The sequence below is a fragment of the Microcaecilia unicolor genome, chromosome 4, assembly GCF_901765095.1.
Source record: "Microcaecilia unicolor chromosome 4, aMicUni1.1, whole genome shotgun sequence".
Lineage (NCBI taxonomy): Eukaryota > Metazoa > Chordata > Amphibia > Gymnophiona > Siphonopidae > Microcaecilia > Microcaecilia unicolor.
Window position 1 is genome coordinate 93,531,749 of NC_044034.1, and position 21,804 is coordinate 93,553,552.

The window sequence follows — 21,804 nt, forward strand, 5'->3', positions numbered from 1 at the left end:
ACAGCCTTCCAAGGTATCCAGTGGGTAGTTGTCTATCAACCCCCGATACCGTGGGGAGTCCATGGCCAACATACCACCCATAAAAACAATACAAAGCAATAATTCTCTCTCCCTTCTCCTCCATCCAAGTCCAGCATTTCTCCTCTCTCCCCGCCAAATCCTCCATCCATCCATCCATGTCAGCAATTCTCCTCTATCTCCTGCTCTCCTCTCCATCCATTTCCAGCATTTCTCCTCTCTCCCCTGCCCTCCCCTCCCATCCATGTGCATCTCCTTCCTGTCTTCCCTCCCCTCCATCCATGTCCAGCATGTCTCCTCTCTCCCCTGCCCTCCCCTCCCATGTCCAGCGATTCTCCTCTATCCCCTGTCCTCCCCTGCCATCCATGCCCAGCAATTCTCCTCTCTCCCCTTCCCTCCTCTCTCATCTATCTCCAACGATTCTCCTCTCTCCCCTGCCCTCCCATTCCATCAATGTCCAGAGAATCTCTATTCACTGACCTTCCCTCCCATCCATGTCCAGTATGTCTCCTCTCTCCCCTGCCCTCCCTCTCATCCATGTCTAGCGATTCTCCTCTCCCCTGCCCTCCGCTCCCATCTATGTCCAGCGATTTTCCTTTTTCCCCTGCCCTCCCCTTCCATCCATGTCCAGCAATTCTCTCTTCCCTGCCCTCCCATCCATGTCCAGCGATTCTCCTCTCTCTCCTGCCCTCCCCTTCCATCCATGTCCAGCGATTTTCTTTTCTCCCTTGCCCTCTCCTCCTATCAATGTCCAGCGATTTTTTTTATTTATTTTTTATTTTATTTTTTTTATTTGTACCCCGCACTTTTTCCCACTCATGGCAGGCTCAATGCGGCAGGCAATGGAGGGTTAAGTGACTTGCCCAAAGTCACAAGGAGCTGCCTGGGCCGGGAATCGAACTCAGTTCCTCAGTTCCCCAGGACCAAAGTCCACCACCCTAACCACTAGGCCACTCCTCCAGCGATTCTTTCAAACCCCAGCCCCTCCGACTTTCCTTTCATGCACCCATGCTCCCTGCTTTGAAATAGTTTGTTTACTCAAAGTCGCGGCAAACCGGCAGTAAAAGCAGCAGGCAGGCTTGCCTCCTCGTTGATTCCCTTCCCTCTCAGCACGTCCCACCTCGCGGAAAGGAAATTACATCAGAGGAAGGCGGGACACGCTGAGAGGGAAGGGAAGTGACAAGGAGGCAAGCCTGCCTGCCTGCCAGTGCCTGCCTGCTGCTTTTACTGCCGGTTTGCCACGACTTTGGGTAAACAAATGATTTCAAAGCAGGGAGCACAGGTGCACAAACGGAAGGGAGAGGGCAGGTGAGCCGGACCTCTAAAAAAGGTGCCGCTCCGGCACAAAAAAAGCACTGACCACAGTACACAGGAAACAGTGGTACAGGTGAAAACAACAGCAACAAAAAAGAAGGTAGACTCAGGGTGGGGGGGGGGGGGGGGGTCAGATGATAGACCACGACTAGGGGGAAGGAAGGAGTTGGCAGAGAGTGCCAGGGTGCCATTTACTGGGCCACCAAGGAAATTTTGTAGGATGTGAGTAAGAGAATCCGGCATCCCCGTAGTTTTATTTTACTGTCACTCTCTCTCTGTCAGTGTATGACCCAGTCCCCACTCACTTACTGACAGGAAAAAAGGCGATTTGCATGCCATTAGTTTACTGCATCAGAAATAAAAATGTTTTTAGCATCTGTGTTACAATGTTGTGCATCAAAAGTTACTGCAGCATTCTAACCACTGCTTGCTGCATCAAGGTGTAAAACACAGAACTGGGGGAGGGAAGCGGGGGAGTGGTGATGATGCAAATAGAGCCATGTACTTATGGCTTAGCGCACTGCTTTTAACGCAAGCTTAATGCCTGATTTTGTTTGCTGAATAATTTGTTTCCTGTATTGTACACATCTCTGGTACTATGTAAGCCACATTGAGCCTACAAATAGGTGGGAAAATGTGGGATACAAATGTAACAAATAAATAAATAATAGGACTTAGAGCAGCTGAGAACTAAGGCCAGGGCTAGACAGACTTCTATAGTCTGTATCTCACAAATGTCAAAAGACAGAAGATCAGGTCTGCTTATTGTACCACTTTATTATCATATGTCCAAGTGAGGGTGTTGTGCACCTGAAAGGGGAGGGAAATACCTTATTGCTGAAATAAGTTAAATGCTGTTAGCAATACATTTGATTTTATCATATATTGTTCCAAGACTGCATCATATTTAACTGCCTATAAGGTGGTTGGCAAAATGGCAAATTGCCATTTAATCTTGAATTACTATGACCTGCATAGAGTAGCAGGTGCAGCTCTGGTCGACTTGTTGAGCAGACTGGATGGATCATCATTAACTGTGTTACACTAAACTTGTTCATTAATCAGGAAGAGCACACCAGATATATGAGCACAATATTCTCTGCTAAGTGTAGCTATTGCAGTGTGCACCACTGAGCAGAAAAACCTACTGTACTGGTACACATCTATGCAACCACTGGAATGCTATTCTGTGCATAACATTTCTGCAGTGCTAATAATGCACAGAATAGCATTCCAGTAGGTGAAAGTGTGCACTGAGAACTTGTTTTCTGCTCAGACCTGTGTGCAGCTGTAGTTGCCCTTGGCACAGAAGCATCACCTCCTCTATTCTGTCTTTTAATTGCCCATGCTCTTTATGGAGGTCACAAAACTTTTAGTGAGTCCAGTATACTGGCTGGAAAAACAGGCATTAAATGCTCAGACTACACTGCAGAACAATGAGCTAACATTTCTATGCCTCCTCAAATTTGGTGATTATGGCTGAGCAAAATGCCATGGTATAAGTCTTCTGCATACTTCTCTGCATCAGGGTGGAATAGCTAATAGCCTCATTAATATTGATTTTAATATGTTGTGTGCAGCTGTCTAATGCAAGGCTTTGCCCAGGGTTAGCTTCTGTGCAAAACCCTTTTCCATATTATGCACCCACACACAAACACATCACACTAATCTCATGCTAAAGTCTGCAAACTTTTTCCAGCAACAGCCCCAGACGATGAATGCCTGCTGTCCAATGAGCTCTAACATGGTCCTGGAGGCACCCCAGCCAGTCAGGTTTTCAGGATATCCACAATGAATATTCATGAGAGACATTTGCATGTAGTGGATACCCTGAAAACCTGACTGGCTGGGGTGCCTCCAGGACCAGGTTTTGAAACCACTACTCTAAAGTATGAATGGCTTTGTGACTTTGTTATGGCAGTGTTCCACTTTATCCCAGGAAGTGATGGAGACCTCTCAGCCTGAAGACAAAATGCATTATTTTTGTAAAAGTAAATTTGAAACCTACCTTTGAAAACACTGTCCTTTATTTTCTTTCATTATGCTGTGAATCAGATTTCTCCAGTCCTAAGACAAAGATAGCACTGAGAAGAGAGGTAGAGAACTATTTGGACTCTTCAGGGACTGAAATATCCTCTGTATTTTGTTTCAAGTTGTTGAAGTTGTTCTAATTTCAGGTGTAGTGGGGTCCTTGAAATTTTCATTCTGTGCAGTAGAATTGGATGGTATCCATCGTCTTTTAACTCCAAACTAGATACTGTCACACATTCTCGTTATGAAGAACTGGTAATTAAGGGCCTAGTATAGATGTCCTCTGAAGATCCCAACATTTCAGGTTGAGTGGGGAAGGTGTTTGAAGAATCTGGTTTGCAGGAGTTAAAGAGCCACAATGTGTCAGATCTTTGTCAGCCCTGAGCACTGACTTGTATATATTTTTGTTTTCGCCTGGTATCTGAGCCTGTCTTAGTCCCATACTGATAGCTGGAGGAAATGAACTCACAGTGCCATAGCTATCACTCGCAGATGCCTGGGCCTGGCATGTCTCTGTAACTGCTATAGACTGTGTTTTTGTTCTTTTATGTAAGTATTCAGTGGCCCTTTTACTAAAATGCATTAAAAATGGGCTTAGTATATTGTAATGCAGGGCTTAGTATATTTTAATGCAGGACTTTCCCACATGCAAAGTCCATTTTTAAAGTGGCAGTGTGGTAGCCGTGTTAGTCCACTCTTAAGGTTATCAATAGAAAACATGGAAAAGAAAATAAGATGATACCTTTTTTATTGGACATAACTTATCAAGAAATGTATTAAGTTATGTCCAATAAAAAAGGTATCATCTTATTTTCTTTTCCATGTTTTAAAGTGGCAGTAAAATAGCACTTTTTCTTTTTGCAGGTCCCATGCTAATTTCTCTCTTAGCTAGTGAGACCAGCAAAACAACAACAACAAACTTAGAGGTCCTTTTACTAAGGTGCCCTAACGGATTTAGCGTGCATTAAATGCTAAGAAGCCCATTTTATACCTATGGGCTTCTTAGCATTTAGTGCAGGTTAGTAAACGAACTTCTTAATATGGGAGCACTTACTACCTCTGATTTAGGAGGCACGATGCTCTTGCATTAACCAGTTAGCATTCACTAATTGAAATGCACTAGTTGGTTAACGCAGACACACCCACGGCACGCCCCTTAAAAAAATGATTAACAAATTTTTTCAATGAACACGTAACACACGGAAAATACAAAGTTACAACAAAGCACATTAAAGGTTGTTGTGGTGTTTTCCCATGCACTAAGGCATGCTTTTGGGCTTAATGCCCTGTGGTAAACGGGCTCCATAGTTAGTTGTTTTTATTATTATTATTGCTATTTTGCTATCTTTGGGGCCTTTTTACCAAACTGCGATGGTGTCAGCAAGTGGATTTACCATGAGCTGAGGACCCTTTTACTGCAGCAGGGAAATGGCTATGCAGTGGTAATTACAAACTTGCTTTGCGGCCATTTCCTGGGGGGATCCCTTGAGGGGAATAATCGAATGTCGCCAGCGAAATAGATCACCGGCGATCTATTTTGGCGGTGGCGCAACAGCTGGCCGGAACCGTATTATCAAAAAGATGGCCGGCCATCTTTTTTTTTTTTTTTTGATAATACGGTTTAGACCGGCCAAATGCCTTGGATGTTGCTAGGTTTGAGATGGCCAGTTTTGTTTTTCAGCGATAATGGAAACAAATGTCGGCCATCTCCAACCCGGCGACATCCAAGGCATTTGGTTGTGGGAGGAGCCAGCATTTGTAGTGCACTTACATGCCAGGACACCAACTGGGCACCCTAGGGGTCAGTGTGGTGGACTTCAGAAACAGCTTCCACGTGCATAGCTCCCTTACTGTGGGTGCTGAGCCCCCCCCAAACCCCCTACCCACAAATGTGCACCCACTAAAAGTGCTCCAGGGACCTGCACACACTCAGGCCTCTAGGACTTGTTGCTGCTGTATAAGCTTGGCACAGCAGTTGACACCTGGTCTTGTAACCAGGCGCCTCTCTTGTGCACAGGGCCGCCGAGAGGGGGGGACAGGGGGGGACAAAAGTCCCGGGGCCCGGGCCTCCAGGGGGGCCCGGCGCCGCCGCCGCGTGGCCCGCCCTCCATCACTCCCAGAACTAACCTTAAGTCTCCTTTCACTTCACAGCAAGCAGCAGCAGGTCAGGCCACTCCTTCCTTCCATGTCCCGCCCTCGCCTGACGTAACGTCCGCGAGGGCGGGGCACGGAAGGAAGGAGGAGAGGTCTGATTGTATGCTCTTTGAGTAGGGACTGTCTTTCTTCTATGTTTGTGCAGCGCTGCGTATGCCTTGTAGCGCTATAGAAATGCTAAATAGTAGTAGAAGTAGTAGTGTAGGTCTGCCCTGCCGCTGCTTGCTGCGGTGAAAGGAGGCTTAAGGTTAGTTCCGAGGGCCGGCCCGATAGTGGGTGGAAGGGGCCCGGCGACCGCGTCGGGGGGGCCCAGTGATATCAGGTGGGCGCCGACCTCAGGTGGGCGGGGCCCGGCGATCTCGGGTGGATGGCAACCTCAGGTAGGGGGGAGGCCCGGGGGGGGGGGGGCCCGGGGGCAGCCTTGTCCCGGGCCTAGGTCCGGCTCTCAGCAGCCCTGCTTGTGCAGCCAGGGATAAAACAATCTCCTCTAACCACAGGCTCCCGGTACAGTGAAGAAACAGATATCCACCAGTAACTTCAAACTCAAGGACTTTATTCCATGCAGGTTTATAGTACACAGTTCCAACAGCAGCATTCACCTTCAATCCTAAGTACCTATAAGCCACCTGAAAGTGTGTGGCCAGTAGTCCCCTTTAAGCAGAAGGCTCTTAGCACATGTCAGGATTCAATATAGGCTACAATCAGTTTCAGTCTAGGCTCTTTATCCAGTGCACCATAAACATTAGTTCAATTCCAAACAGCAGCAGTCCATTCAATTCATCATCATAGCTAAATCACAAAGCAGCACTTATACTTCTATTCTCTTCACCCTCATAATGAGCTTCATATTTTAGGGACTTCTCACACCCAAGGGATTCCCACTGCAACCGCTTCACTAGTAAGGTCAATACTTTAGGGACTTCTTCTTACCCAAGGATTTTCAGCCCGCAAATACTTCCAAGACTTCAGTACTTTAGGGACCTCCCTGCCCAAGGGTTTTCAGCCGGCAAATACTTCTCAGACTTCAGTACTTTAGGGACCTCCCTGCCCAAGGGTTTTCAGCCTGCAACTGCTTCTCGCCTTCCTTGCTGCTCTCCCTGAACCGAACTGCTGAGACTCCTTCCCACCTGCCTAATCAATCCCTGGCTTCTGCCTTCACAACCAATCATTCTCCACTCATTAGCTTCTCTACACACCCATACTAGCTGAGTTAAGCATTAGACTAATGAGGAGCTCCTGCACACAAGGTTTCCTATCTCTCTTTCCCCCTAGTGGCAGCCAATCTACATCTCCTGTTAGCTTACACCCATGTCCTCCCTTGTTGCATCTAGGAGTCCAGTCCGGGTTTTCCATCTCACCCCCTGGCTCCTTGCCTGCAATGCCTTCTGGGACTTGTAGTTTAGACTGAAGCTGCCTTAACCCAACTATCCTGGATGTGACTTTATCACAGTCTTTGAAAAAGTGCTTTATTTTAATAAGCACCTTTACTCACAGTTAACTGCAGATCAGAGGTTGTGCCCCACTGGCAAAGAGTCTCCCTGATACTGAGATTAGCAGTAGGTCCGAGCTGGCAGAATGCTGTACAATGCCCTCTTTTAGCAACGTTCAAGGTAATAACGTTTTCTAACGTGGGTAACATATGAAAAAGGGATCTAAAACTGGCTTACAAAAATGGCCACTACCTCATGGACTACCGGAAACAAAACAGGGCACACTCTGACCCAGTTAGCAGGGGGGGAAAGCACCCTGGGAGTAGAGCCCAGTACCCTACACCCACCACAATGCATTGCTGATGTGACTCTGCAGGGCACCTAACAGAAAAGGTGTCACACTCACCCAAGAGCCACATCGCAACCATGGAAAGCCTGTCAGACGATGCAACACATTCTGCTGTCATGGAGGTGGGTACTGGATTTGAGGCTGGCATACAGGCTGGCAAAAAAGGTTTTCATTTTAACTTTTGTAGTAAGGGAGGGGGTTGGTGACCACTGGGGGAGTAAGGGGAGGTCATCCCCCATTCTGTCCGGTGGTCATCTGGTCAGTTGGGGCACCTTTTGAGACTTAGTCGTGAAAATAAAAGGACCAAGTAAACCCGGCCAAATACCGCTTAATGCCGCTTTTTCTTTCATTATCGCTGAAAGCCGGCCATCTGGTAGCCATGCCCGGCCATGCCCTGCTTTCGCTTCGCCGGCAACACGCCCCCTTGAACTTTCGCCGGCGAGGCGACGGGAAAGCGGCGATGCTGTTAAAAAGCCAGCTTTCGATTATACGCTTTTAGCCGATTTGTGTCGGAAGATCGCCGGCGAAAAGTTTCGATTATAAGCTGGCTTACTACCTCCTATTTAGGAGGCAGTAAGGACTTCCGTGCTAACCCAGCAGTAATTATTGCCAGGTAAGTGGAAAACAAATCAGCAGATCAATATAACGTAAAGATTTTATTAATGATACCATATATCAGAGAATCGCCCGACACAGGCCGTGTTTCGCCCAAAGGGGCTGTATCAGGGGCTAGAATGATAACCTTCTGATAATACAGTATTATTAGCGGAGCGTCCCCTGGTGATTTGACACACAACAGGACCTGCTGAATGTGCTGGTTTTTCTTTTATGAGTATTTTAATTGTTCCTATCAGAAGGTTTTCATTCTAGCCCCTGACGCAGCCCCTTTGGGTGAAACACGGCCTGTGTCAGGCGATTCTCTGGTATATAGTATCATTAATAAAATCTTTACATGTTATATTGATCTGCTGGTTTGTTTTCCACGTTGGAGTTTGCAGATCATTTGCCTTGTTGTTTTTTGGGACCATTATTGCCAGGTAAGCCCCAACCGTAAAAATAAAAAATATTTTTGGTCATGCCAGAAATGGTGCACGGTGGAGGCGGCACTACCGCTGGCTCTAGTGGTGGGCTGGCGGTAGTGCCAGATTGGCATGTGCTAAAACCACTGTAGCTCTACCGCAGTGTTGTAAAAGGGCCCTTTTATTTTTCAATTATAGGCAGCAATGGGTAAAAGGCTTTTAAATATTCAAATTGTATATCTGGGTGAAATAAAAAAAATGTAAACCAGTAAAATTTAGCATTTCTAGCAGCTTTACATACCTCATTCATTAGCAAGATATTTTTAAAGGAATGTTCCTCAATCTTTGATACACGTTTCATTTTAATAAAAAAAAATGATCACCCCCATCTGTATTATGTGATTTTGAAGTTATATGTTTGTTATACTGAATTTTCGTCAATAAAAAAGATTTAAATTAAAAAAAATTATCAAGTTTACCAGTAGGCAGATATCACTTTTATCTTTGCTGACTCACATCTGCAAGAAATACCCCTAGAGAAATGATTAGGCAACGGACAGTCTCGTGTTGTTTGCTGCTGCTCCTCCTAATTTCATATTTTACAGAGAAGGGCCTTTTCATGTGCTTCCCCATATTATCACATCGTTATTTTAAACTACAGTGGGTTAGATGTTCATATTTCTTGTTGCTTTGCTGCAGTTTGTTTGCAGTTTCTTTTCATCACTGGAATGATAAAGCCAAGTTCGTCCTTCCTTTCTGCTCTGTGAGCGGGTTTCAGTTAGGCATGTGCACAGGGAAAAAATGTTTAGTTTGGGCTTTTTCTCAATTATTGCAAGTATTTTGTGTATCATTCCACATATTCATTTTAATACAAAACATTATCTTGTGCACTAACCAGCTTAGGGCCCTCTATACAAATGATATACACTCCTAACTTTGGGATCCTTTTACTAAACCATGTTATACACTAACACAGGCTTGATACGGGGAAAAGAGGCTTATCGCACAATATGCTAATGCATTTTGCAGTAATTTGGCTGTCAGTGCGTGCTTGCTGTGCACTATTTATTTAAAAAACTAATTTTTGGGATGGGGTGCACATTGGGTGGAGAATGGGCATGAAAGCGTTATCTAGCTAGCGCATTCTGATTAACATATGCTAACTGGATAGTGTGTACTTTAGTGGAGCAGAAAGGGGGGGGGGGGAATTCATCAAGTGGCTTTAGGTTTTAAGTTGTGTTAATTGGCCCTCAATTCGGCTTAAACAGCCTTAACGCCGCGTTTCTAAAAATACCGCAGTGATATTTAAGTCCAGAGGGTTAGTGAGTAATGAGATGAAAAATATGTTTTGTATCTCATTATTATGCAAAAACCCTAACACAAGTTACAGTGATGCATCACAAGTAATGTTAGGACCTCCAAAACACAATAAAATAAAGCATAAGCCTGATGCTCCTGGTCAGCAGCTCTGGGTCCCCCCCCCCCAACTTATACCCCTCCTGACATCTGCCCACTACCCCCCACAGTGGCTACCTTAAGTGATCATTGGTGGTCTGGAGGGGGGTCATCCGGGAGCTCTTCAGGCAGGAGCAATGCCCAATCGCTTCTGCCTGCTCCAGGCACCATCCTCCAAATGGAGTAAATGGCACCCCTTCCCCCAGACTACCAATTACCACATAAGGTAGCCAGTCGGGGGGGGGGGGGGGGGGACCCAGAGTTGCAGGCCAAAAGCATCAGGCCACAGCTTTGTGGTCTGATATTCTGGGCCCATGACAAACACTTAGCCGACTTTACTAGGTCCTTTTTTTTTTTATGACCAAGCCACAAAAATGTGCCCTAAATGACCAGATGACCACCGGAGGGAATCGGGGATGATCTCCCCTTACTCCCCAAGTGGTCACCAACCCCCTCCCACCCTAAAAATAAATTAAAATATTTTCCAGCCTCTATGCCAGCCTCAAATATCATACCCAGCTCCATGACAGCAGTATGCAGGTCCCTGGAGCAGTTTTAGTGGGTACTGCACTTCAGGCAGGCGGACCCAGGCCCATCCCCCCCACCTGTTATACTTGTGGTGGCAAATGTGAGCCCTCCAAAACCCACTGTACCCACATCTAGGTGCCCCCTTCATCCCTAAGGGCTATGGTAGTGGTATACAGTTGTGGGGAGTGGGTTTTGGGGGGGGGTTGGGGGGCTCAGCACACAAGGTAAGGGAGCTATGCACCTGGGAGCTTTTTCTGAAGTCCACTGCAGTGCCCCCTATGGTGCCCGGTTGGTGTCCTGGCATGTCAGGGGGACCAGTTCACTATGAATGCTGGCTCCTCCCACGACCAAATGGCTTGGATTTGGTCGTTTCTGAGATGGGCGCCCTCTGTTTCCATTATTGGCAGAAACCGGGGACGACCATCTCTAAGGACAACCATCTCTAAGGTCGACCTAAATGTTGAGATTTGGGCGTCCCCGACCGTATTATCGAAACAAAAAATGGCCGCCCATCTTGTTTTGATAATACGGGTTTTCCCGCCCCTTCGCGGGAACGTCCTGCGAGGACATCCTCAGGAAAACTTGGGCACCCCGTTTGATTATGCCCCTCTAGGTAATACAATAGGTTACTGAAGTGACAAAGAGGTCTTATATTAATAACGCTATACATACACATGCAGCTCATTTTAGAAAGGACATAAAAGTCAGAAGTGAGAGGTTCAGATCAGGACGTCTCAAGGTATTTCAAAACAGAATTGGCTGACTTACAGCCTGATCCAAATTACAGGAAAAATTGATGTTTATGCACTGGGTACATGTGGCATAATAAACATCTGTTTTAGAAAAATAAATATCAAAAATTTAAATGGGTTGAAAACCAGCACATATATGGCTATGTCATAGAATAGCAACATAAATGTGTATATGCCAGCTGATGTCGTTGCTAGTTTCAAAATATCAATGTGCATTTGTCTGTTGCTGTCACAGGGACTAGTATCCTGATGGGACAGACCAGGGAGCCCCTCAACCAGGAAATAGAGGCATCACCCAGAGGGGGTTTGAGGATCCTTCAGACTGGAAAGAAGGGTATCCCTGAAACCAACCCAGAGAGTGAAACACTGAAATAAGAACAGAAAAATCCCCAGCTGTGAGATGGAAGTAACAAAGTGCAAGCTGAAATTTTTGGACAAATTATTCAATTAAATAAACTATCTTCAAAGTTTCTATAATGCTATATTGACTTTGTACTAGTAGGAGAAAATAAAAGTAAGAGATGAAGAGGCATTGAGGGGACCACAGAGAAAACCCAGCCATCCTCAATACTGCAGTAAGAAGTTTTCTTACCTGGTGTCAAGCGGTAATTGGAAACCGATATCCACGGGCAATCCAAAACAGTCCAGTTCAAAGTCTCCAGACTCCCATCCACCAACACTAGTAGAGGATTAAATAACCAGTTTCCATAGCATTATAAGAAAGTGTTTATTGTATCAGTGCTGAGAGGCAGGGATTCAGCAATCGGATTCCCTGTCTGAATTACAAAGTATTGTGCTGCAGCTTATATAGCATTAAAATATTGTGATTTCCATATGTACAACCCGGGATGATACATACATAGCTTGTTAGTGCATACTTGTAGTACTGATTAGTAACGTAACACTTGCTAATCTTGTTAACTGCCCCTTACTAATGAGGGATGCCCTTTAGCACAACCTATTTTGGCAGAAGGTGCATAAAATGATACAGGCCAGACATGCATAGTTAGCAGAAGTCAGTCAAGAAGTAGCTTGAAAAGGTCAGTGTCTGACATCTCACGTCTTCTCACAGTTTTGAGGAAAACAAATTCTGCCCCAAACCAGTTTGTACCTGTATGAGAGGGCTATACTATATGCTGGGTATTTTACATAAGATAAATCCTCATTATTTACATGACTTCTATGTGATCATCTTATTTAATTTTCGAGCAGGCCCACTCTTGTATATTTGACATGGCCTTCAGTGTGTAAAACGGAATACTTACTACTGCACTCCCCCAACATTCCTTCATTGACTGTACAATTCATAATAGCAGAAAACATAGGCCTATGATTTCCTCCAATCCCTGTGGGGGGAGGGACAAAAACCACCGAGGGATTACTGGATGATTAAGGGGACAACCTCCCCTAATACCTCTAGTGGAGTGCTGCTCATTCAGAGCAGTTTGCCAAAACCAACACGTTCTTGATAGCAGGTGAAAATCCTAACATTGATCTGTTAGAACATTGACATTTATTCTCCTTCTGAAATAGGGAATAAATGTGTATCTTCAGCATCACTAACACAAGGGGAACATGCCTGTGCAGGTGTGTGAGTTACAACAAGTAACCCAAAACAAGCAAAAAGACCTTCCTCCCCAGGGCCGGTCTTAGCAAGTGTGGGGCCCTATGCAGACCAATCTGATGGGGACTTGCTGCTCTAGGCAATTACTTCTCAGCTATGTCCTAAGTTCATGTGATGAGTTTAGAAATTTGTTTAATCGCCACATGTAGCCCACTAATGCTGAAACTCCGCCCCAATAGAGACAGGGTTATATTGACTCAACCCTATTATCTTACACTAGGAGGTTGGAGAAAGAACAGGAGACAGCATTATGTCAAAAATGCAATTGTATAATAAAAATGCACTTGATATTTTTATTGCTACTATTTAAAAGAGAAGTATTGAATAATGAGGAAAGAGCTACCTTCATGCAGAAGTTCTGTTCAGTCAGTCTAAATGTGCCAATATTTTTCAGTTCTGTTGTATATATTTCTTCTTAAAGTCTGGATGTAAATGGCATGGCTTTATTTGTGTTTGTTTGTTTTTTTGTAAACCTGAATATCAAATGAGATTTCTGTGTGCATTTAAAGTAAGCCAAGATCCAGTAGGAAATCATGTGCTTTTGGTAATTAAATGTGTGGCAGAAAACAAGTTGCAAAAGCAATTTTATTATGCAGTCCAACAATATGCTGCCAAAATACAAAATAGCAAACAACACATTAGCTGCCAAGTTCATATAGGGGCTCAATTTCAAAGCACTTGCACTTACAGGGTTTAATAGTTTACCATGTAACTTTGGTAAGTCTAAATGCTTTGAAAACATACCTCACAAACCCTCATGTTTACAAAGCTGCACTAGCGGCTGGCGATGCAATAATGCCAATAAAGTCCATTCACTTTGAATGGACTATGACAGTACTGCTGTGTGACATTGTAAACAGGGGCCAAAATTAATGATCTTCAATGGAAAATAAATCTGTTGTCTGCCTATGTGAATATTCCATCACTGTTTAATTATTGCTACCAAGTATTATATATTTGGGCATTTGCTTAAAACTTTGATGGTTTAATTCATTTATCCAGACCTTACATGCACATGATATTGCTTTTTAAGCCCAAAGGTGAAACCTAAAGGTGGTTGGACAATTAGGTATAAACTGTGTTTCTGACTTTACTTGGTTTGGGTTGCTTTGGGTCCTTCCGATCAGCACATCTGCTGTCTAAAATTTTGGAAGATGGAAATGAGGAAATAAAAATTAAGTTTTGTATGTTCTCTGTAGAAATTATATACTTTTGCAACATGTGTATGGATGCCCATTCTGGTATATGCATGTAATAATATCTGAATAATTATCAGTACTTATGGCTATGATTTCTGAACATGCAGTATCATTAAAGGATAGACTTTTAAAAGTCGAGTTAGGTTATATATGCTAATCTCAACTTTGTTAAATGTTTCAGATATACCCATCTACTTGCACCGATGATGCTACTAAATTCTATTATTCTGTCTTATTATTTTTTTTTCAAATGTAAGCCGTATTGAACTCAAATTTGCTTGGGATAATGTGGGATATAAATGTAAAAAAAAACCCCAAAACATTCCTTTATCTTCCAACTTTAAAGGCACTCCCTATCCCACTGGATGATAATGGCACAAGGAAAGCAGGTTTAGTCCAGTGAATACCAACTGAAAATAACCTGTTCCTCAGCTGGGCTCTAGTATTACCATATTGAAAATATGGCCATACCATGCCTTTGTGGTTATGTTCCACTAATAAGTTACATGATTAACTGGCTTTCTTAAAAGGATTACATAACCTTTGGATGCATGACTAAGATCACAAATACATGCTTATTGATGCAATATCACAATTTCTCATATGCAGACAGAAAACAATCTTTTAGGGTGGATAGTGTTCACAATGAGCTCCTTTTGTTATCCACCAGAAAAAGAGGTGAGAGTTTTCAGTTTTGGCACAATAAAAGTCATCACAAGAAAAAAAATAAAAGAAAACCAATGGACTGCATTAGGAGCTTATAGTTAATTTAGTTATGTTTAAACAAATGAGATCTCCATAAAACAAAGTATTTATTTTGATTATGTTGACTTATAAAACCACTTGTCCCTGAAATATGCTCAAAACAGAATAATCCATTTGTGTATGTAAAATATAAACTTATACAGAATAGATGGAGTAAAGATGTGATTCCATGTGCCCAAATGAGAGTCTAATTTTACTTGCATTTAAGTACAATATATTCCATCTTTATAACATCAGGCTTCCCAAGGCAGATTACAACAACCATTAAGATCAGGAAACAGGATATCTTAATTGAAATTTGGCCATTGTGATGGTGCAGGTGGGCCTGAGCAGTGTTGGGAACAGACCCTCCAGGTGGCTCCAGGGTTAACTCCAGGCGGGTGCTAGGCGTTTTGTGACAGCCATGTATTACTGTATTGTATAAAACAGTGTAGAAAAATGAGCACAAACTACAGAGAGTATATTACTGCTGTTTCTACCAGCTACAATGATATTTTATGCTGTTTTAGGGGCCCTTTCACAAAGCAGCAGTAGAGGTACCACCGCTTTGTCGCATGCCAATCTGGCACTACTGCTGGCTCATCACAGGAGCTGTGGTAGTGCTGCCCCCACTGTGCGCCATAAGGTATTCTAAATTTTTTTCTACAGGGGGCTTACCTGGCAGTAATTGAGCAACATCACACGCTGCCCAGTTACTGCCAGGTTAGCACAGGAACCCCTACCACCTCATAAATAGGAAGAGGTAAGGGATCTCCAGGAAATAACTGCTTGGCAAGTATATACTTACCACACTGTCATTTCCTTTTTTTCACAAAAACCCTGTTGTGGTAAAAGGGGCCTTGGCGAAGGGCAAATCCACGTGCCAAGGACACAGCAGGGTCCATTTTACTGCAGTATAGTACATGGGCCCTTTAGTGAGTTTAAATTTTATTTCATGATCTATATCTACATATGGGAAGCTTTAAAATAAATAAAAAAGCTGTAAAATAAAATATAATCTACACACAATAGAAATATATTTATTGTCATCATAAGCAAAAATAAAGGCATATAGTGCAGCACTGAAATCCACAGTACAGCATTGCAAATAACAAACAACGCATTGGAGAACTGACAAACACATTTTGGATATAACTCCCCTTCACAGAACCCTTAAACTCCCCACCCTCCAAACTCCCCCTACATTCCCCCCCCCATTCCCTCCTACCAGAATGCAAAACCAAAGAGGTTCAGTAAAATAATATAAACCTTGCAAGTCTGTATTGATTTCAATAGCATTTGCTATGGTGTTGGACTACTCAATATGGCAGAAAGCTAATGGCCAGATAGGCTCATGCCATCTCCTGTCATTAATCCTCCTTGGTCTGACACAAGGAGGTTAGATTGAGAACAGGAGACTGTATGAGCCTATCTAGTCCATTATAAGGGCTGAAGCCAGTAGGCTGACCTTGCTGGCAGTAGGCAGAGCTTGCCACCATTTTTGCTCACCCAAAACAATAGCAAACACTATTGAAAACAATAGCAAAAGATTATTAGAAGAGACTGCCTATCAGAGCTGCCAAGGGGTCCCAATTTTTGAAAGGGAGATTTTAGTACACGCCCCCAGCCCTGCCCCACTCTGCCTTGGCTCCACCCACTCTACATGGCTCTGCCCCCTGGCACACCTTAAGTCCATGGCCATTTCAGAACATATTGTATTTAATAGCCTAATACCCTTTTCAATTAGCTTTCAGAGGCCAAAAACTCCTGCCTCAGGTCAGGTCATGTCAGGACAGTATAATACTGTTATGGTATCCTCTCCTGACCTAAGGAAGGAAGTGCTGGTCTCTGAAGGCTAATCAAAAATGTTTAAAAAATCAGTGAAGGTATCACCTTATTTTCTATTTTGTGTTTTATTTACATTTATTAACCTTCATTAACACAGCTGCCATGTTACTTTACCCTAAATTAAAAATAAAATTATTTTCTGTACTTTTGCTGTCTGGCCATTTACTTTTTCTAATTGTGTTGGTCCTAGTCTCTTGATTCTGCTTTCCTTTGTCTTCTCTTAACTCTCTTGCCAGGGTTTCCTGTCCATTTGTCATTTTTCTCTCCTTTTCCTTGTTTTCTTAATTTTTCTGCCTCTCTCTCTGTCCAGATTTAATTCATTCTTACTATCTATTCTTTAATTTTGCTCTTTTTACTTCATCCACCTATGGCTTTTCATCTTTTTCTCACTTTTGTTCTCCCCACGCCCCTTCCTTATTCTCCAGTCTTTCACTAACTCTATCCTCTCCCCCCTTTCCATTCAGTATCTTCCCTTTTTCTCTCCCCATCCTTCCAAGTGTCTCTCCCTTTTTCTTTCTGCATCCTTCCATCCAGCGTCTCCTCTTTCTCTCCCTATCCTTCCATTCAGCACCTTCCCTCATTCTCCCCAACCTTTCCATCTAGTGTCATCCTTCTTTTTCTCCCCATCCTTCTACCCATTACCCTCTCTCAATCATAGGTGCTGACTCTATGGATGCTGTGGGTGCTTGAGCACCCCCAATATTTTGGGACCCAACCAGAACGAAGTGGAACTACGCCTGGCACAACCCGGTAAGCGGCAGTGAAAGCAGCAGGCTCGCCTCCAACCTTCCCTTCCCTCTGTGTCCCGCCCTCGCGGAAACAGGAAATTACATCATAGGAGGGCGGGACACTGAGAGGGAAGGGAAGGCTGGAGGCAAGCCTGCTGCTTTCACTACCGCTGCTGCGATGAGATAAAATAAAAGTTTTAAACGCAGGGCGGCAGGAAGGAAAGGAGGGCTGTTGTGGGAGAAGAGGGTGGGCAGAGGAGAATTGCTGGACATGGATGGGAGGGCAGGGGAGAAAGAAGAATTGCTGGATATGGATGGAGGAGAGGGCAGGGGAGAGAGGAGAGTTGCTCAACATGGATGGATAGAGGGGAAGGCAGGGGAAATGCTGGACATGGATGGAGGAGAGGGAAGACAAGAAGGAGATGCACATGGAAGGGAGAGAGAAATGCTGGACATGGATGGAGTGGAGGGCATGGAAGAGAGGAGAAATGTTGGACATGGATGGAGGGAAGGAAAGACAGAGGAAGGAGATGCACATGATGGATGGATGGATGGAGGGGAGAGGAGATAGGAGAAATGAAGGACATGGATGGAGGGGAGGGAAGACATAGGAGGAGATGCACATGGATGGAGGGGAGAGAGGAGATTCTGGACATGGATGTAGGGGAGGGAAGACAGAGGAAGGAGATGCACATGGATGGAGGGGAGAGAGGAGAAATGCTAGACATGGAGTGGAGAAAAGACATAGAAAGTAGATGCACATGTATGGAGGGGAGGGGGGAGGGGATAGAGGAGAAATGCTGGACATGGATGGAGGGGAGAGAAGACAGAGGAAGGAGATGCACATGGATAGAGGGGAGAGAGGAGAAATACTGGACATGGATGGAGGAGAGGGAAGAGAGAGGAAGGAGTCGCCCTTCCATCTGCCATCCAACTGGCCACTTTAAAGAGAAAGTCTTAACTTTGTGGTCTTCAACTGTTAGTTGTTTTTCTGACGTGGACGACTTCTTGGATTCCTTGGCCATACCTACGGATTTCTGCCCGGCCGATCGCATTTGGACCAGCTTCAATCGCCTTTTACTTCAAGACGTATCCACTGCTTTACTAAAGTTCTCCAACAAGTATTGTAGATTGGATGTCTGTCCGACCCATCTCCTAAAAGTCGCCCCAAAGTGTTTTGTTGAAGATCTGACTTGCTACTTAAACTTCATGTTATGCTCTGGTTCTTTCCCGCCAGACCATGGTAACATTCTTCTTACTCCCATTCCGAAGAACCTTAAGATAAAACCAGATGTTATCTCTAATTACCGCCCAGTGGCATCGATACCATTGGTTACCAAATTAATGGAGAGTATGGTTAACGCTCAGTTCAATGAATACCTGGCTGACTACGATATCCTTCACCACTCGCAGTCAGGTTTCCGGGCTCAATATAGCACAGAGACTGTTCTAGTCACCCTCTTATCAAACTTTAAACGAGAGCTATCCATCGGACGAAAGGTACTATTGCTTCAATTCGACATGTCAGGTGCCTTCGATATGGTGGACCATGACATACTATTACATCTATTAGACTCCTTTGGCATAGGAGGGTATGTTTTACACTGGTTTGAGGGCTTCCTGACCACTAGATCTTACCAGGTCACAGTGGAGTCCGCCACTTCTACTCTGTGGAATGCCTCTTGCGGGGTACCAAAGGGCTCACCCCTTTCACCAACCTTGTTCAGTGTTATGTTGATGCCTTTAGCCTCTGCTCTATCTAAATTAGACCTCAATCCTTTCATTTATGCTGACAATATTACCATCTATATCCCCTTTCATAACACCATTGCAGCAATCGCTACTCTCATTGAAGCTTGCTTCTCCACTATTGAGCACTGGGCCCAGGTGTTTCGCTTTAAATTAAACAAGGACAAAACTCAGTGTCTCATACTCTCGTCCACCCATACCCAAATAATCAACACAACGCTTCCAGTGAAGGGCCACACTCTTCCAGTTGCCAACAGTCTTTGGCTTTTAGGAGTGCATCTGGACATGCACCTCCAGTTGGATAACCATGTGCATCTGGTCTGCAAAAGAATGTTTAATGCCATGTGGAGGCTCTGACGCATAAGGTATTTCCTAATCAGAGATCTGTTCCGTACACTTGTGCATTGGCTAGTCCTCTCCCACCTAGATTATTGCAGCGGAATTTATGCGGGTTGCAAGGTCTCTCTACTGAAAAAGTTCCAAACAGTCCAGAACACTGCCACGAGACTGATTCTGGGTGGACACCGTTTTGCACATGCCGAGCCACTGCGCTTCAGGCTCCATTGGCTACATGTACAAGAGTGTATTATGTTTAAGCTCTGCTCCTTAACCCACAAAATCATCTATGGGCTTGCTCCGGTCTATATGCTCCCCTTGATTGACCTTCCGCCCAGGAATGCCACGCCTGCATCACGATCTTACTGCCATCTGCACTTCCCAAGCTGCAAGGGTGTCAAGTATAAGATTTTCTCCTCCTCTTTCCGCTACTGGTGCCCGAAATACTGGAATGCTCTCCTGCAGCACTTCAAAACGCAGGTGGACCACATCTTCTTCAAGAAGTTGCTGAAGACTTACTTATTTGCTAAAACTTACTCCCCAAACTACTTTGCTGAATGATGTGTCCTTCACGATCCCCACCTTTCTTAGTTTCCCATTGTTAGCTGCTGCTCCCTCTGCCTACTCTTTGTCCTCCCTGCACTATTTTCTTACATTGTAAACTTTCCTAATTTTTTTCTGTAAGCCACTTTCAGGCTTATTTTCAAAGCACTTTGGGAGGCTAAGTTCCATAGGTTTCTATGGAACTTTGGGAGGCTAAGTGCTTTGAAAATATGCCTCATTGTGCCTGCATGAGTGGGAAAATGTGGGATATAAATGAACCATAAATAAAAATAAAATAAAAATATGGATGGAGGGGAGGGAAGAAAGAAGAAGGAGATGCATACTGATGGAGATGAGGGAAAGGGAAAAGTGAAGAAAAACTACACATGGATGGAGAAAGTAGGCAAAAGCTGGATCCACTCTATACCTTCTCCAGTCAAGTCCATGGAGGACTCAGCTTTTACCTATGGATGTAGGGCAAGAAATGAAGAAGAAAGGAGGAAAGAAATAAATGGAAAGAAAGCCCTGTAAACGGAGTTAAGAGAACAGATAGAGAGCAGCAGAATCAGAGACTGGGACCAACGTGATCAGAAAAACAAAGTCAGCAGACAACAAAGGTAGAAAAAAATCATTTTATGTTAATGTTAGCGTTTGGAATATGTCCAATTTGAGAATTGACATCTGCTGTCTTATTTTGCAGTGTATAGTAATGTGGTGTGTGCTGCATGCAGAGTCTAGCTTCTTAGGATTTCAGGTTAATTTTGAAGAATTTGAAGAGGGCCTATCTCTGTTCTGCATGTGTGACTGCAAGGCCAAGTGTCTGAATAGGGATCTGTTTGTTAGGTTCTGAGATTTTGATAACATATTGTTTCAGGTTTGGCAAGACTGTCAGTGTTGGCATGAGTTGTTCAGTGCTTCCCCGAGTGGGACTACGGCTCTTTACTTTTGGGTATTCAGGAACACTTGGTGGAGCAGGGCATCTTGGCCTCGCAGTGCTACTTCCTTTATAATTCTCTTTTGCTCATCAAGAAATTGATTCTGTCTGACTGATGCAATAAAATATATTAAAAAAACAAAACAAAAGAAAGGTGAATGTAGTTTGACTCTTTCTTGTTTTGTGATGGCAGGTGGCAGGAGAGTCTCGTTGCACCCTACGCTTGGAATAAACTTCCTGAGCCCCTACGTCTTGCCCCATCCTTGACCACCTTTAAATCTGGATTGAAAGCCCACCTCTTTAACATTGCTTTTGACTCGTAACCACCTGTAACCTCTCACTTCTACCTACCCTCCTCTTTCCTCTACACATTAATTGATTTGTTTGCTTTTTTTTTGTCTATTAGATTGTCAGCTCTTTGAGCAGGGACTGTCTTTCTTCTATGTTTGTGTAGCGCTATATAAGCAGGGGCGTATCTGCGTGGGGCCACAGGGGCCTGGGCCCCCGCAGATTTCGCCCCGGACCCCCCTACCGCCGTTAACCTTCCCTCCCCCGCCTACCGCCGTCACCTACCCCCGAGGTCCGCTTCCTCCTGCCGGCTTTTTAATATATTGCTTCAGCTGGCGGGGGACCCCAACCCCCCGCCAGCCCAGCCGCGGTCTTCTTTAACTTCTTCATCCTCGTCGTGCTGTGAAAGCTGCATGCATCCTTAGTTCCAGTTGGACGGAGTCTGACATCGCAGTACGTTGACGGGGCGGGACAATGAGAATGAACGAATCAGGAAGAGCTTCTGTTCTGCTACAGACGTCGGGGGGACTCGGGAGGGGAGGAGCGTTTTCACTGACGCTCGCTGCTGTGCTGGATTCCAGCGACGGAGGGTAAATTTAAAAGAAAAATTATCGTTCCCCTTGGTTGGGGGGAGAAGAAGAGGGCGGGCAGGGTGGCGGTAAGCATGGCGCGGCGGCGCCGTGCCATGCTTACCTGGCTTGTTGTTTACGTCGGTGCCCTGGGAAGAGGCTGACTGAGGCGTGCCGCGCGGGGCCCCCCTA